The sequence below is a fragment of the Triturus cristatus genome, chromosome 10, assembly GCF_964204655.1.
Source record: "Triturus cristatus chromosome 10, aTriCri1.1, whole genome shotgun sequence".
NCBI classification, from domain to species: Eukaryota; Metazoa; Chordata; class Amphibia; order Caudata; family Salamandridae; genus Triturus; species Triturus cristatus.
This window is the reverse complement of record NC_140593.1, coordinates 855,049,491-855,061,648: the sequence shown is the minus strand read 5'-3', so window position 1 is coordinate 855,061,648 and position 12,158 is coordinate 855,049,491. Positions and strand designations below refer to the sequence as shown.

At 47.3% G+C, this 12,158-nt stretch overlaps 12 non-coding genes across 12 annotated transcripts; all 12 read left to right on the top strand.

Annotated features, from left to right (window-relative positions):
- The first annotated feature begins 1,403 nt into the window (after nucleotides 1-1,403).
- TRNAV-UAC (transfer RNA valine (anticodon UAC)) lies at nucleotides 1,404-1,476 on the top strand. The gene has a single exon. It is a non-coding gene; the product is annotated as a tRNA-Val (tRNA).
- A 1,260-nt stretch (nucleotides 1,477-2,736) lies between these two features.
- On the top strand, nucleotides 2,737-2,848 carry TRNAL-CAA (transfer RNA leucine (anticodon CAA)). The gene is made up of 2 exons: nucleotides 2,737-2,774; nucleotides 2,803-2,848. It is a non-coding gene; the product is annotated as a tRNA-Leu (tRNA).
- Nucleotides 2,849-4,241: 1,393 nt separating this feature from the next.
- Nucleotides 4,242-4,314, top strand: TRNAV-UAC (transfer RNA valine (anticodon UAC)). Its single transcript has one exon. It is a non-coding gene; the product is annotated as a tRNA-Val (tRNA).
- A 441-nt stretch (nucleotides 4,315-4,755) lies between these two features.
- TRNAP-AGG (transfer RNA proline (anticodon AGG)) lies at nucleotides 4,756-4,827 on the top strand. Its single transcript has one exon. It is a non-coding gene; the product is annotated as a tRNA-Pro (tRNA).
- Nucleotides 4,828-5,574: 747 nt separating this feature from the next.
- On the top strand, nucleotides 5,575-5,686 carry TRNAL-CAA (transfer RNA leucine (anticodon CAA)). Its single transcript has 2 exons — nucleotides 5,575-5,612; nucleotides 5,641-5,686. It is a non-coding gene; the product is annotated as a tRNA-Leu (tRNA).
- Nucleotides 5,687-7,079: 1,393 nt separating this feature from the next.
- TRNAV-UAC (transfer RNA valine (anticodon UAC)) lies at nucleotides 7,080-7,152 on the top strand. The gene has a single exon. It is a non-coding gene; the product is annotated as a tRNA-Val (tRNA).
- A 441-nt stretch (nucleotides 7,153-7,593) lies between these two features.
- TRNAP-AGG (transfer RNA proline (anticodon AGG)) lies at nucleotides 7,594-7,665 on the top strand. Its single transcript has one exon. It is a non-coding gene; the product is annotated as a tRNA-Pro (tRNA).
- Nucleotides 7,666-8,051: 386 nt separating this feature from the next.
- TRNAV-AAC (transfer RNA valine (anticodon AAC)) lies at nucleotides 8,052-8,124 on the top strand. The gene has a single exon. It is a non-coding gene; the product is annotated as a tRNA-Val (tRNA).
- A 288-nt stretch (nucleotides 8,125-8,412) lies between these two features.
- On the top strand, nucleotides 8,413-8,524 carry TRNAL-CAA (transfer RNA leucine (anticodon CAA)). Its single transcript has 2 exons — nucleotides 8,413-8,450; nucleotides 8,479-8,524. It is a non-coding gene; the product is annotated as a tRNA-Leu (tRNA).
- A 1,393-nt stretch (nucleotides 8,525-9,917) lies between these two features.
- On the top strand, nucleotides 9,918-9,990 carry TRNAV-UAC (transfer RNA valine (anticodon UAC)). Its single transcript has one exon. It is a non-coding gene; the product is annotated as a tRNA-Val (tRNA).
- Nucleotides 9,991-10,431: 441 nt separating this feature from the next.
- On the top strand, nucleotides 10,432-10,503 carry TRNAP-AGG (transfer RNA proline (anticodon AGG)). Its single transcript has one exon. It is a non-coding gene; the product is annotated as a tRNA-Pro (tRNA).
- Nucleotides 10,504-11,250: 747 nt separating this feature from the next.
- On the top strand, nucleotides 11,251-11,362 carry TRNAL-CAA (transfer RNA leucine (anticodon CAA)). Its single transcript has 2 exons — nucleotides 11,251-11,288; nucleotides 11,317-11,362. It is a non-coding gene; the product is annotated as a tRNA-Leu (tRNA).
- Nucleotides 11,363-12,158: the final 796 nt, after the last annotated feature.

The window sequence follows — 12,158 nt, the reverse complement described above, 5'->3', positions numbered from 1 at the left end:
ACTTCTGACAGGTTTCTTTTACACCCTTAAATCGTCCTGTTTTTTGCAGTGCATTCCCCACACACCACAATCTTTGCACGGACCTGTAACATATGACGAGAAATCCACCAACGATCAGGCTGGGCCCTCAATCACAATTCCATGTATTCCTGGAAGGGACACCTCAGGCACACCTTCCGTTAAATTTGCACTCCATCACACAAACTGCCGTGCTGGTTTCTCATTAAGCAGTTGATCCCATCTTTGTTTTGAGGCTCTCCTGCCACCTTTTGGGCGGAGAAGGCACTGTCCCTGCAACAACACAGGCAGACATGTTCAACAGGGCTTCCTGGTTATGTGGGAGGAGCAGATTGTCATTGGTCCCCCCTTGCGAATTTTAATTTACATAAGGAAGACAGAGAGGTATCTGGGAGTAGGCAGTACACACGGACATTGAACTCTATCTTGTGATTTGCAGCCAATTCTAGATTGAGGCAGGAGGAAAGGAGGTGACTTGCCCAAAAATGGCCATCCTGGGAATTCAGCCACCCTGGGGCTCCCAGGTTAGTGTTTCAGTCCTGCGAGCCACTCATATAAATCTCGCCTGATCTCGCCTGATCGAGCGCTGAGTGAGCGTGTTTGAATCCAAGAATCAAATGCCTCTGTCTTAGGAGCAAGAATTGGCAGGCCCTCCCTTGCATCTGGGGTGGAAGTCTATGGGGCAAGTGTCCAGGACTTGCAGAGGAGTACAAGTGCCAGAAAGTGCCACAGTTCTCATCAGCGCCTTTTTTCTGCTCTCTGGCAGCTAGGATATCGACTGATCCCTTCCTTGCAAGAGTGAAAAAAACAACACCTTGAGAGAAAACATGACTTTTTGTGGTTCACATAGAGAGAGAGCAGCCAAATAGCCCTGCTTTGTTTCTGAAAGACGCATCAGAAATTGCTTAAAATGCCAACTGGGGAATCAGGCTCGTTGGTCTAGGGGTATGATTCTCGCTTCGGGTGCGAGAGGTCCCGGATTCAAATCCCGGACGAGCCCATGCTGTGGAATTATTTTTAGGCTGCTTATTATATAGGGCCATTTCTTCTTTTCAATGCTATAAGACGCCGTGTATGGTGAGAAAGTTCCTTTCCCTCTACGCTATTTCCCACTTTTGGCGTATAGAATTTCAGTGCCGGACTTCTTTGCAACTGCTTTTCTGGGGTGGACCATCAGTGTAGGAAAATTAAATGCAAAGTGTTTTTCTAGTGTGGTTTCAGGTATGGTTTTAAAATCGCCTTTTGGAATAAAAGGGGTCCTCGTTCCTTTCTTCCAAAGAAAGAGATCGGGTAAGGAGGGTCCAACTTTGAGCTTCATGGACATTGGCCCTTGGTCTGTGCATTCCAGCCCACTACATGCCAAGAAGATTCCTGCAAGCGTGTCTGTTTCTGTAGTGTAGTGGTTATCACGTTCGCTTTACACGCGAAAGGTCCCTGGTTCGAGACCGGGCAGAAACAGCAGCTTTCTGTTTTTCACACAGTTTGCATTTACTCTCTCAATTTATAGGAAAGCTGAGATAATGGAAGCTGTCTATCCCTCACCAGCGTGACGTACTGTGCTCCAGGGGTATCAGTGACAGCTCAAAAAGAGAAGTGACGATAGTTTGCGCTATTCGTTTGCACGTCCTTGTGTACTGAAGGTTGGGCCTACTTCATGAAAGCAAGGGATGAGAGCAGAAATGGTTTTATTGACCTCACCGAGAGCATACACCTAGAACAAACAAAATGTCTGAAGGATAGAGGCATTTTCATTTCTTGTTCGATGACGGCCATGGAAAAGACAGCAACCATATTGCAGAAGAGAGCAGCATGTGCAGTTGCTTGCTTTGGGTGAAGCATTCACTAACTCGCTGCCAATAACCCCCGGAGCCGGTGCGAAAGGCATCTCTTGTGTGCCTCGGCTCGTTGGACTAGGGGTATGATTCTCGCTTAGGGTGCGAGAGGTCCCGGGTTCAAATCCCGGACGAGCCCTTTTTCAGAGGTAAACATTCGAATCCTACTCAAAACTCACAATGCCTGACTATTTCTCATTACACTCGCCGCATTGTTGCACAAAATATTTTGAACCTCATAAGAAACATGGATCACCATGCTTTTTCTGCCTTCATGCTTAGTCTGTGTGTGTCCCAGGTGATGCTTTCCCAAGCTGTACTTGCTGGCATTTAGGCATCAGATATTTGTCTGTCGATGCCTGCATAAGTCAATTTTTAATACGTCTAATTGCAAGTATGTTGGCTGATATCTCTGCAGTTTTCACACTTGCTCCTCGCTTTCTGAGTGGCTGCTGATACAGCAGAATAGAAGTAGAGAGAACCCTTGAGAGGAACCTTGCTCTAACAGTAAAACACAGCAAGTGAGTTTCTGTAGTGTAGTGGTCATCATGTTCACCTAACACGCGAAAGGTCCCCGGTTCGAGACCGGGCAGAAACACTGTGCATGAGCTGCTTTTATGTGCACCCTCTAAAACCTTATTATCTCAATGCAAGCTTAAGAAGAGGCGGTCCTTGAACCCAGCGAGCCATGGGAAACTTCCTTTACTTTTGCAAGACGAAACAAAGTAATCCGCATCCATCAGTGGTCGCTCTTGTGCCTAGCTTTTTTTTTGTCATGCCTTGTTGTATTGTGGGGTCTTTACACTTGTGACATTGCTGTGAACGTTGTAAGTGCAAACATTGGCAGGTGCAGTCAGAAGAGTCAGATCTGTGCACACCCAGGGCTGTCAGGATGGCCGAGTGGTCTAAGGCGCCAGACTCAAGAGAGCTTGATCTTCAGTGCAACTGAGACTTCTGGTCTCCTCATGGAGGCGTGGGTTCAAATCCCACTTCTGACAGGTTTCTTTTACACCCTTAAATCGTCCTGTTTTTTGCAGTGCATTCCCCACACACCACAATCTTTGCACGGACCTGTAACATATGACGAGAAATCCACCAACGATCAGGCTGGGCCCTCAATCACAATTCCATGTATTCCTGGAAGGGACACCTCAGGCACACCTTCCGTTAAATTTGCACTCCATCACACAAACTGCCGTGCTGGTTTCTCATTAAGCAGTTGATCCCATCTTTGTTGTGAGGCTCTCCTGCCACCTTTTGGGCGGAGAAGGCACTGTCCCTGCAACAACACAGGCAGACATGTTCAACAGGGCTTCCTGGTTATGTGGGAGGAGCAGATTGTCATTGGTCCCCCCTTGCGAATTTTAATTTACATAAGGAAGACAGAGAGGTATCTGGGAGTAGGCAGTACACACGGACATTGAACTCTATCTTGTGATTTGCAGCCAATTCTAGATTGAGGCAGGAGGAAAGGAGGTGACTTGCCCAAAAATGGCCATCCTGGGAATTCAGCCACCCTGGGGCTCCCAGGTTAGTGTTTCAGTCCTGCGAGCCACTCATATAAATCTCGCCTGATCGAGCCTGATCGAGCGCTGAGTGAGCGTGTTTGAATCCAAGAATCAAATGCCTCTGTCTTAGGAGCAAGAATTGGCAGGCCCTCCCTTGCATCTGGGGTGGAAGTCTATGGGGCAAGTGTCCAGGACTTGCAGAGGAGTACAAGTGCCAGAAAGTGCCACAGTTCTCATCAGCGCCTTTTTTCTGCTCTCTGGCAGCTAGGATATCGACTGATCCCTTCCTTGCAAGAGTGAAAAAAACAACACCTTGAGAGAAAACATGACTTTTTGTGGTTCACATAGAGAGAGAGCAGCCAAATAGCCCTGCTTTGTTTCTGAAAGACGCATCAGAAATTGCTTAAAATGCCAACTGGGGAATCAGGCTCGTTGGTCTAGGGGTATGATTCTCGCTTCGGGTGCGAGAGGTCCCGGATTCAAATCCCGGACGAGCCCATGCTGTGGAATTATTTTTAGGCTGCTTATTATATAGGGCCATTTCTTCTTTTCAATGCTATAAGACGCCGTGTATGGTGAGAAAGTTCCTTTCCCTCTACGCTATTTCCCACTTTTGGCGTATAGAATTTCAGTGCCGGACTTCTTTGCAACTGCTTTTCTGGGGTGGACCATCAGTGTAGGAAAATTAAATGCAAAGTGTTTTTCTAGTGTGGTTTCAGGTATGGTTTTAAAATCGCCTTTTGGAATAAAAGGGGTCCTCGTTCCTTTCTTCCAAAGAAAGAGATCGGGTAAGGAGGGTCCAACTTTGAGCTTCATGGACTTTGGCCCTTGGTCTGTGCATTCCAGCCCACTACATGCCAAGAAGATTCCTGCAAGCGTGTCTGTTTCTGTAGTGTAGTGGTTATCACGTTCGCTTTACACGCGAAAGGTCCCTGGTTCGAGACCGGGCAGAAACAGCAGCTTTCTGTTTTTCACACAGTTTGCATTTACTCTCTCAATTTATAGGAAAGCTGAGATAATGGAAGCTGTCTATCCCTCACCAGCGTGACGTACTGTGCTCCAGGGGTATCAGTGACAGCTCAAAAAGAGAAGTGACGATAGTTTGCGCTATTCGTTTGCACGTCCTTGTGTACTGAAGGTTGGGCCTACTTCATGAAAGCAAGGCATGAGAGCAGAAATGGTTTTATTGACCTCACCGAGAGCATACACCTAGAACAAACAAAATGTCTGAAGGATAGAGGCATTTTCATTTCTTGTTCGATGACGGCCATGGAAAAGACAGCAACCATATTGCAGAAGAGAGCAGCATGTGCAGTTGCTTGCTTTGGGTGAAGCATTCACTAACTCGCTGCCAATAACCCCCGGAGCCGGTGCGAAAGGCGACTCTTGTGTGCCTCGGCTCGTTGGTCTAGGGGTATGATTCTCGCTTAGGGTGCGAGAGGTCCCGGGTTCAAATCCCGGACGAGCCCTTTTTCAGAGGTAAACATACGAATCCTACTCAAAACTCACAATGCCTGACTATTTCTCATTACACTCGCCGCATTGTTGCACAAAATATTTTGAACCTCATAAGAAACATGGATCACCATGCTTTTTCTGCCTTCATGCTTAGTCTGTGTGTGTCCCAGGTGATGCTTTCCCAAGCTGTACTTGCTGGCATTTAGGCATCAGATATTTGTCTGTCGATGCCTGCATAAGTCAATTTTTAATACGTCTAATTGCAAGTATGTTGGCTGATATCTCTGCAGTTTTCACACTTGCTCCTCGCTTTCTGAGTGGCTGCTCATACAGCAGAATAGAAGTAGAGAGAACCCTTGAGAGGAACCTTGCTCTAACAGTAAGACACAGCAAGTGAGTTTCTGTAGTGTAGTGGTCATCACGTTCACCTAACACGCGAAAGGTCCCCGGTTCGAGACCGGGCAGAAACACTGTGCATGAGCTGCTTTTATGTGCACCCTCTAAAACCTTATTATCTCAATGCAAGCTTAAGAAGAGGCGGTCCTTGAACCCAGCGAGCCATGGGAAACTTCCTTTACTTTTGCAAGACGAAACAAAGTAATCCGCATCCATCAGTGGTCGCTCTTGTGCCTAGCTTTTTTTTTGTCATGCCATGTTGTATTGTGGGGTCTTTACACTTGTGACATTGCTGTGAACGTTGTAAGTGCAAACATTGGCAGGTGCAGTCAGAAGAGTCAGATCTGTGCACACCCAGGGCTGTCAGGATGGCCGAGTGGTCTAAGGCGCCAGACTCAAGAGAGCTTGATCTTCAGTGCAACTGAGACTTCTGGTCTCCTCATGGAGGCGTGGGTTCAAATCCCACTTCTGACAGGTTTCTTTTACACCCTTAAATCGTCCTGTTTTTTGCAGTGCATTCCCCACACACCACAATCTTTGCACGGACCTGTAACATATGACGAGAAATCCACCAACGATCAGGCTGGGCCCTCAATCACAATTCCATGTATTCCTGGAAGGGACACCTCAGGCACACCTTCCGTTAAATTTGCACTCCATCACACAAACTGCCGTGCTGGTTTCTCATTAAGCAGTTGATCCCATCTTTGTTTTGAGGCTCTCCTGCCACCTTTTGGGCGGAGAAGGCACTGTCCCTGCAACAACACAGGCAGACATGTTCAACAGGGCTTCCTGGTTATGTGGGAGGAGCAGATTGTCATTGGTCCCCCCTTGCGAATTTTAATTTACATAAGGAAGACAGAGAGGTATCTGGGAGTAGGCAGTACACACGGACATTGAACTCTATCTTGTGATTTGCAGCCAATTCTAGATTGAGGCAGGAGGAAAGGAGGTGACTTGCCCAAAAATGGCCATCCTGGGAATTCAGCCACCCTGGGGCTCCCAGGTTAGTGTTTCAGTCCTGCGAGCCACTCATATAAATCTCGCCTGATCGAGCCTGATCGAGCGCTGAGTGAGCGTGTTTGAATCCAAGAATCAAATGCCTCTGTCTTAGGAGCAAGAATTGGCAGGCCCTCCCTTGCATCTGGGGTGGAAGTCTATGGGGCAAGTGTCCAGGACTTGCAGAGGAGTACAAGTGCCAGAAAGTGCCACAGTTCTCATCAGCGCCTTTTTTCTGCTCTCTGGCAGCTAGGATATCGACTGATCCCTTCCTTGCAAGAGTGAAAAAAACAACACCTTGAGAGAAAACATGACTTTTTGTGGTTCACATAGAGAGAGAGCAGCCAAATAGCCCTGCTTTGTTTCTGAAAGACGCATCAGAAATTGCTTAAAATGCCAACTGGGGAATCAGGCTCGTTGGTCTAGGGGTATGATTCTCGCTTCGGGTGCGAGAGGTCCCGGATTCAAATCCCGGACGAGCCCATGCTGTGGAATTATTTTTAGGCTGCTTATTATATAGGGCCGTTTCTTCTTTTCAATGCTATAAGACGCCGTGTATGGTGAGAAAGTTCCTTTCCCTCTACGCTATTTCCCACTTTTGGCGTATAGAATTTCAGTGCCGGACTTCTTTGCAACTGCTTTTCTGGGGTGGACCATCAGTGTAGGAAAATTAAATGCAAAGTGTTTTTCTAGTGTGGTTTCAGGTATGGTTTTAAAATCGCCTTTTGGAATAAAAGGGGTCCTCGTTCCTTTCTTTCAAAGAAAGAGATCGGGTAAGGAGGGTCCAACTTTGAGCTTCATGGACATTGGCCCTTGGTCTGTGCATTCCAGCCCACTACATGCCAAGAAGATTCCTGCAAGCATGTCTGTTTCTGTAGTGTAGTGGTTATCACGTTCGCTTTACACGCGAAAGGTCCCTGGTTCGAGACCGGGCAGAAACAGCAGCTTTCTGTTTTTCACACAGTTTGCATTTACTCTCTCAATTTATAGGAAAGCTGAGATAATGGAAGCTGTCTATCCCTCACCAGCGTGACGTACTGTGCTCCAGGGGTATCAGTGACAGCTCAAAAAGAGAAGTGACGATAGTTTGCGCTATTCGTTTGCACGTCCTTGTGTACTGAAGGTTGGGCCTACTTCATGAAAGCAAGGCATGAGAGCAGAAATGGTTTTATTGACCTCACCGAGAGCATACACCTAGAACAAACAAAATGTCTGAAGGATAGAGGCATTTTCATTTCTTGTTCGATGACGGCCATGGAAAAGACAGCAACCATATTGCAGAAGAGAGCAGCATGTGCAGTTGCTTGCTTTGGGTGAAGCATTCACTAACTCACTGCCAATAACCCCCGGAGCCGGTGCGAAAGGCGACTCTTGTGTGCCTCGGCTCGTTGGTCTAGGGGTATGATTCTCGCTTAGGGTGCGAGAGGTCCCGGGTTCAAATCCCGGACGAGCCCTTTTTCAGAGGTAAACATACGAATCCTACTCAAAACTCACAATGCCTGACTATTTCTCATTACACTCGCCGCATTGTTGCACAAAATATTTTGAACCTCATAAGAAACATGGATCACCATGCTTTTTCTGCCTTCATGCTTAGTCTGTGTGTGTCCCAGGTGATGCTTTCCCAAGCTGTACTTGCTGGCATTTAGGCATCAGATATTTGTCTGTCGATGCCTGCATAAGTCAATTTTTAATACGTCTAATTGCAAGTATGTTGGCTGATATCTCTGCAGTTTTCACACTTGCTCCTCGCTTTCTGAGTGGCTGCTGATACAGCAGAATAGAAGTAGAGAGAACCCTTGAGAGGAACCTTGCTCTAACAGTAAAACACAGCAAGTGAGTTTCTGTAGTGTAGTGGTCATCACGTTCGCCTAACACGCGAAAGGTCCCCGGTTCGAGACCGGGCAGAAACACTGTGCATGAGCTGCTTTTATGTGCACCCTCTAAAACCTTATTATCTCAATGCAAGCTTAAGAAGAGGCGGTCCTTGAACCCAGCGAGCCATGGGAAACTTCCTTTACTTTTGCAAGACGAAACAAAGTAATCCGCATCCATCAGTGGTCGCTCTTGTGCCTAGCTTTTTTTTTGTCATGCCATGTTGTATTGTGGGGTCTTTACACTTGTGACATTGCTGTGAACGTTGTAAGTGCAAACATTGGCAGGTGCAGTCAGAAGAGTCAGATCTGTGCACACCCAGGGCTGTCAGGATGGCCGAGTGGTCCAAGGCGCCAGACTCAAGAGAGCTTGATCTTCAGTGCAACTGAGACTTCTGGTCTCCTCATGGAGGCGTGGGTTCAAATCCCACTTCTGACAGGTTTCTTTTACACCCTTAAATCGTCCTGTTTTTTGCAGTGCATTCCCCACACACCACAATCTTTGCACGGACCTGTAACATATGACGAGAAATCCACCAACGATCAGGCTGGGCCCTCAATCACAATTCCATGTATTCCTGGAAGGGACACCTCAGGCACACCTTCCGTTAAATTTGCACTCCATCACACAAACTGCCGTGCTGGTTTCTCATTAAGCAGTTGATCCCATCTTTGTTTTGAGGCTCTCCTGCCACCTTTTGGGCGGAGAAGGCACTGTCCCTGCAACAACACAGGCAGACATGTTCAACAGGGCTTCCTGGTTATGTGGGAGGAGCAGATTGTCATTGGTCCCCCCTTGCGAATTTTAATTTACATAAGGAAGACAGAGAGGTATCTGGGAGTAGGCAGTACACACGGACATTGAACTCTATCTTGTGATTTGCAGCCAATTCTAGATTGAGGCAGGAGGAAAGGAGGTGACTTGCCCAAAAATGGCCATCCTGGGAATTCAGCCACCCTGGGGCTCCCAGGTTAGTGTTTCAGTCCTGCGAGCCACTCATATAAATCTCGCCTGATCGAGCCTGATCGAGCGCTGAGTGAGCGTGTTTGAATCCAAGAATCAAATGCCTCTGTCTTAGGAGCAAGAATTGGCAGGCCCTCCCTTGCATCTGGGGTGGAAGTCTATGGGGCAAGTGTCCAGGACTTGCAGAGGAGTACAAGTGCCAGAAAGTGCCACAGTTCTCATCAGCGCCTTTTTTCTGCTCTCTGGCAGCTAGGATATCGACTGATCCCTTCCTTGCAAGAGTGAAAAAAACAACACCTTGAGAGAAAACATGACTTTTTGTGGTTCACATAGAGAGAGAGCAGCCAAATAGCCCTGCTTTGTTTCTGAAAGACGCATCAGAAATTGCTTAAAATGCCAACTGGGGAATCAGGCTCGTTGGTCTAGGGGTATGATTCTCGCTTCGGGTGCGAGAGGTCCCGGATTCAAATCCCGGACGAGCCCATGCTGTGGAATTATTTTTAGGCTGCTTATTATATAGGGCCATTTCTTCTTTTCAATGCTATAAGACGCCGTGTATGGTGAGAAAGTTCCTTTCCCTCTACGCTATTTCCCACTTTTGGCGTATAGAATTTCAGTGCCGGACTTCTTTGCAACTGCTTTTCTGGGGTGGACCATCAGTGTAGGAAAATTAAATGCAAAGTGTTTTTCTAGTGTGGTTTCAGGTATGGTTTTAAAATCGCCTTTTGGAATAAAAGGGGTCCTCGTTCCTTTCTTCCAAAGAAAGAGATCGGGTAAGGAGGGTCCAACTTTGAGCTTCATGGACATTGGCCCTTGGTCTGTGCATTCCAGCCCACTACATGCCAAGAAGATTCCTGCAAGCATGTCTGTTTCTGTAGTGTAGTGGTTATCACGTTCGCTTTACACGCGAAAGGTCCCTGGTTCGAGACCGGGCAGAAACAGCAGCTTTCTGTTTTTCACACAGTTTGCATTTACTCTCTCAATTTATAGGAAAGCTGAGATAATGGAAGCTGTCTATCCCTCACCAGCGTGACGTACTGTGCTCCAGGGGTATCAGTGACAGCTCAAAAAGAGAAGTGACGATAGTTTGCGCTATTCGTTTGCACGTCCTTGTGTACTGAAGGTTGGGCCTACTTCATGAAAGCAAGGGATGAGAGCAGAAATGGTTTTATTGACCTCACCGAGAGCATACACCTAGAACAAACAAAATGTCTGAAGGATAGAGGCATTTTCATTTCTTGTTCGATGACGGCCATGGAAAAGACAGCAACCATATTGCAGAAGAGAGCAGCATGTGCAGTTGCTTGCTTTGGGTGAAGCATTCACTAACTCGCTGCCAATAACCCCCGGAGCCGGTGCGAAAGGCATCTCTTGTGTGCCTCGGCTCGTTGGTCTAGGGGTATGATTCTCGCTTAGGGTGCGAGAGGTCCCGGGTTCAAATCCCGGACGAGCCCTTTTTCAGAGGTAAACATTCGAATCCTACTCAAAACTCACAATGCCTGACTATTTCTCATTACACTCGCCGCATTGTTGCACAAAATATTTTGAACCTCATAAGAAACATGGATCACCATGCTTTTTCTGCCTTCATGCTTAGTCTGTGTGTGTCCCAGGGGATGCTTTCCCAAGCTGTACTTGCTGGCATTTAGGCATCAGATATTTGTCTGTCGATGCCTGCATAAGTCAATTTTTAATACGTCTAATTGCAAGTATGTTGGCTGATATCTCTGCAGTTTTCACACTTGCTCCTCGCTTTCTGAGTGGCTGCTGATACAGCAGAATAGAAGTAGAGAGAACCCTTGAGAGGAACCTTGCTCTAACAGTAAAACACAGCAAGTGAGTTTCTGTAGTGTAGTGGTCATCATGTTCACCTAACACGCGAAAGGTCCCTGGTTCGAGACCGGGCAGAAACACTGTGCATGAGCTGCTTTTATGTGCACCCTCTAAAACCTTATTATCTCAATGCAAGCTTAAGAAGAGGCGGTCCTTGAACCCAGCGAGCCATGGGAAACTTCCTTTACTTTTGCAAGACGAAACAAAGTAATCCGCATCCATCAGTGGTCGCTCTTGTGCCTAGCTTTTTTTTTGTCATGCCTTGTTGTATTGTGGGGTCTTTACACTTGTGACATTGCTGTGAACGTTGTAAGTGCAAACATTGGCAGGTGCAGTCAGAAGAGTCAGATCTGTGCACACCCAGGGCTGTCAGGATGGCCGAGTGGTCTAAGGCGCCAGACTCAAGAGAGCTTGATCTTCAGTGCAACTGAGACTTCTGGTCTCCTCATGGAGGCGTGGGTTCAAATCCCACTTCTGACAGGTTTCTTTTACACCCTTAAATCGTCCTGTTTTTTGCAGTGCATTCCCCACACACCACAATCTTTGCACGGACCTGTAACATATGACGAGAAATCCACCAACGATCAGGCTGGGCCCTCAATCACAATTCCATGTATTCCTGGAAGGGACACCTCAGGCACACCTTCCGTTAAATTTGCACTCCATCACACAAACTGCCGTGCTGGTTTCTCATTAAGCAGTTGATCCCATCTTTGTTTTGAGGCTCTCCTGCCACCTTTTGGGCGGAGAAGGCACTGTCCCTGCAACAACACAGGCAGACATGTTCAACAGGGCTTCCTGGTTATGTGGGAGGAGCAGATTGTCATTGGTCCCCCCTTGCGAATTTTAATTTACATAAGGAAGACAGAGAGGTATCTGGGAGTAGGCAGTACACACGGACATTGAACTCTATCTTGTGATTTGCAGCCAATTCTAGATTGAGGCAGGAGGAAAGGAGGTGACTTGCCCAAAAATGGCCATCCTGGGAATTCAGCCACCCTGGGGCTCCCAGGTTAGTGTTTCAGTCCTGCGAGCCACTCATATAAATCTCGCCTGATCGAGCCTGATCGAGCGCTGAGTGAGCGTGTTTGAATCCAAGAATCAAATGCCTCTGTCTTAGGAGCAAGAATTGGCAGGCCCTCCCTTGCATCTGGGGTGGAAGTCTATGGGGCAAGTGTCCAGGACTTGCAGAGGAGTACAAGTGCCAGAAAGTGCCACAGTTCTCATCAGCGCCTTTTTTCTGCTCTCTGGCAGCTAGGATATCGACTGATCCCTT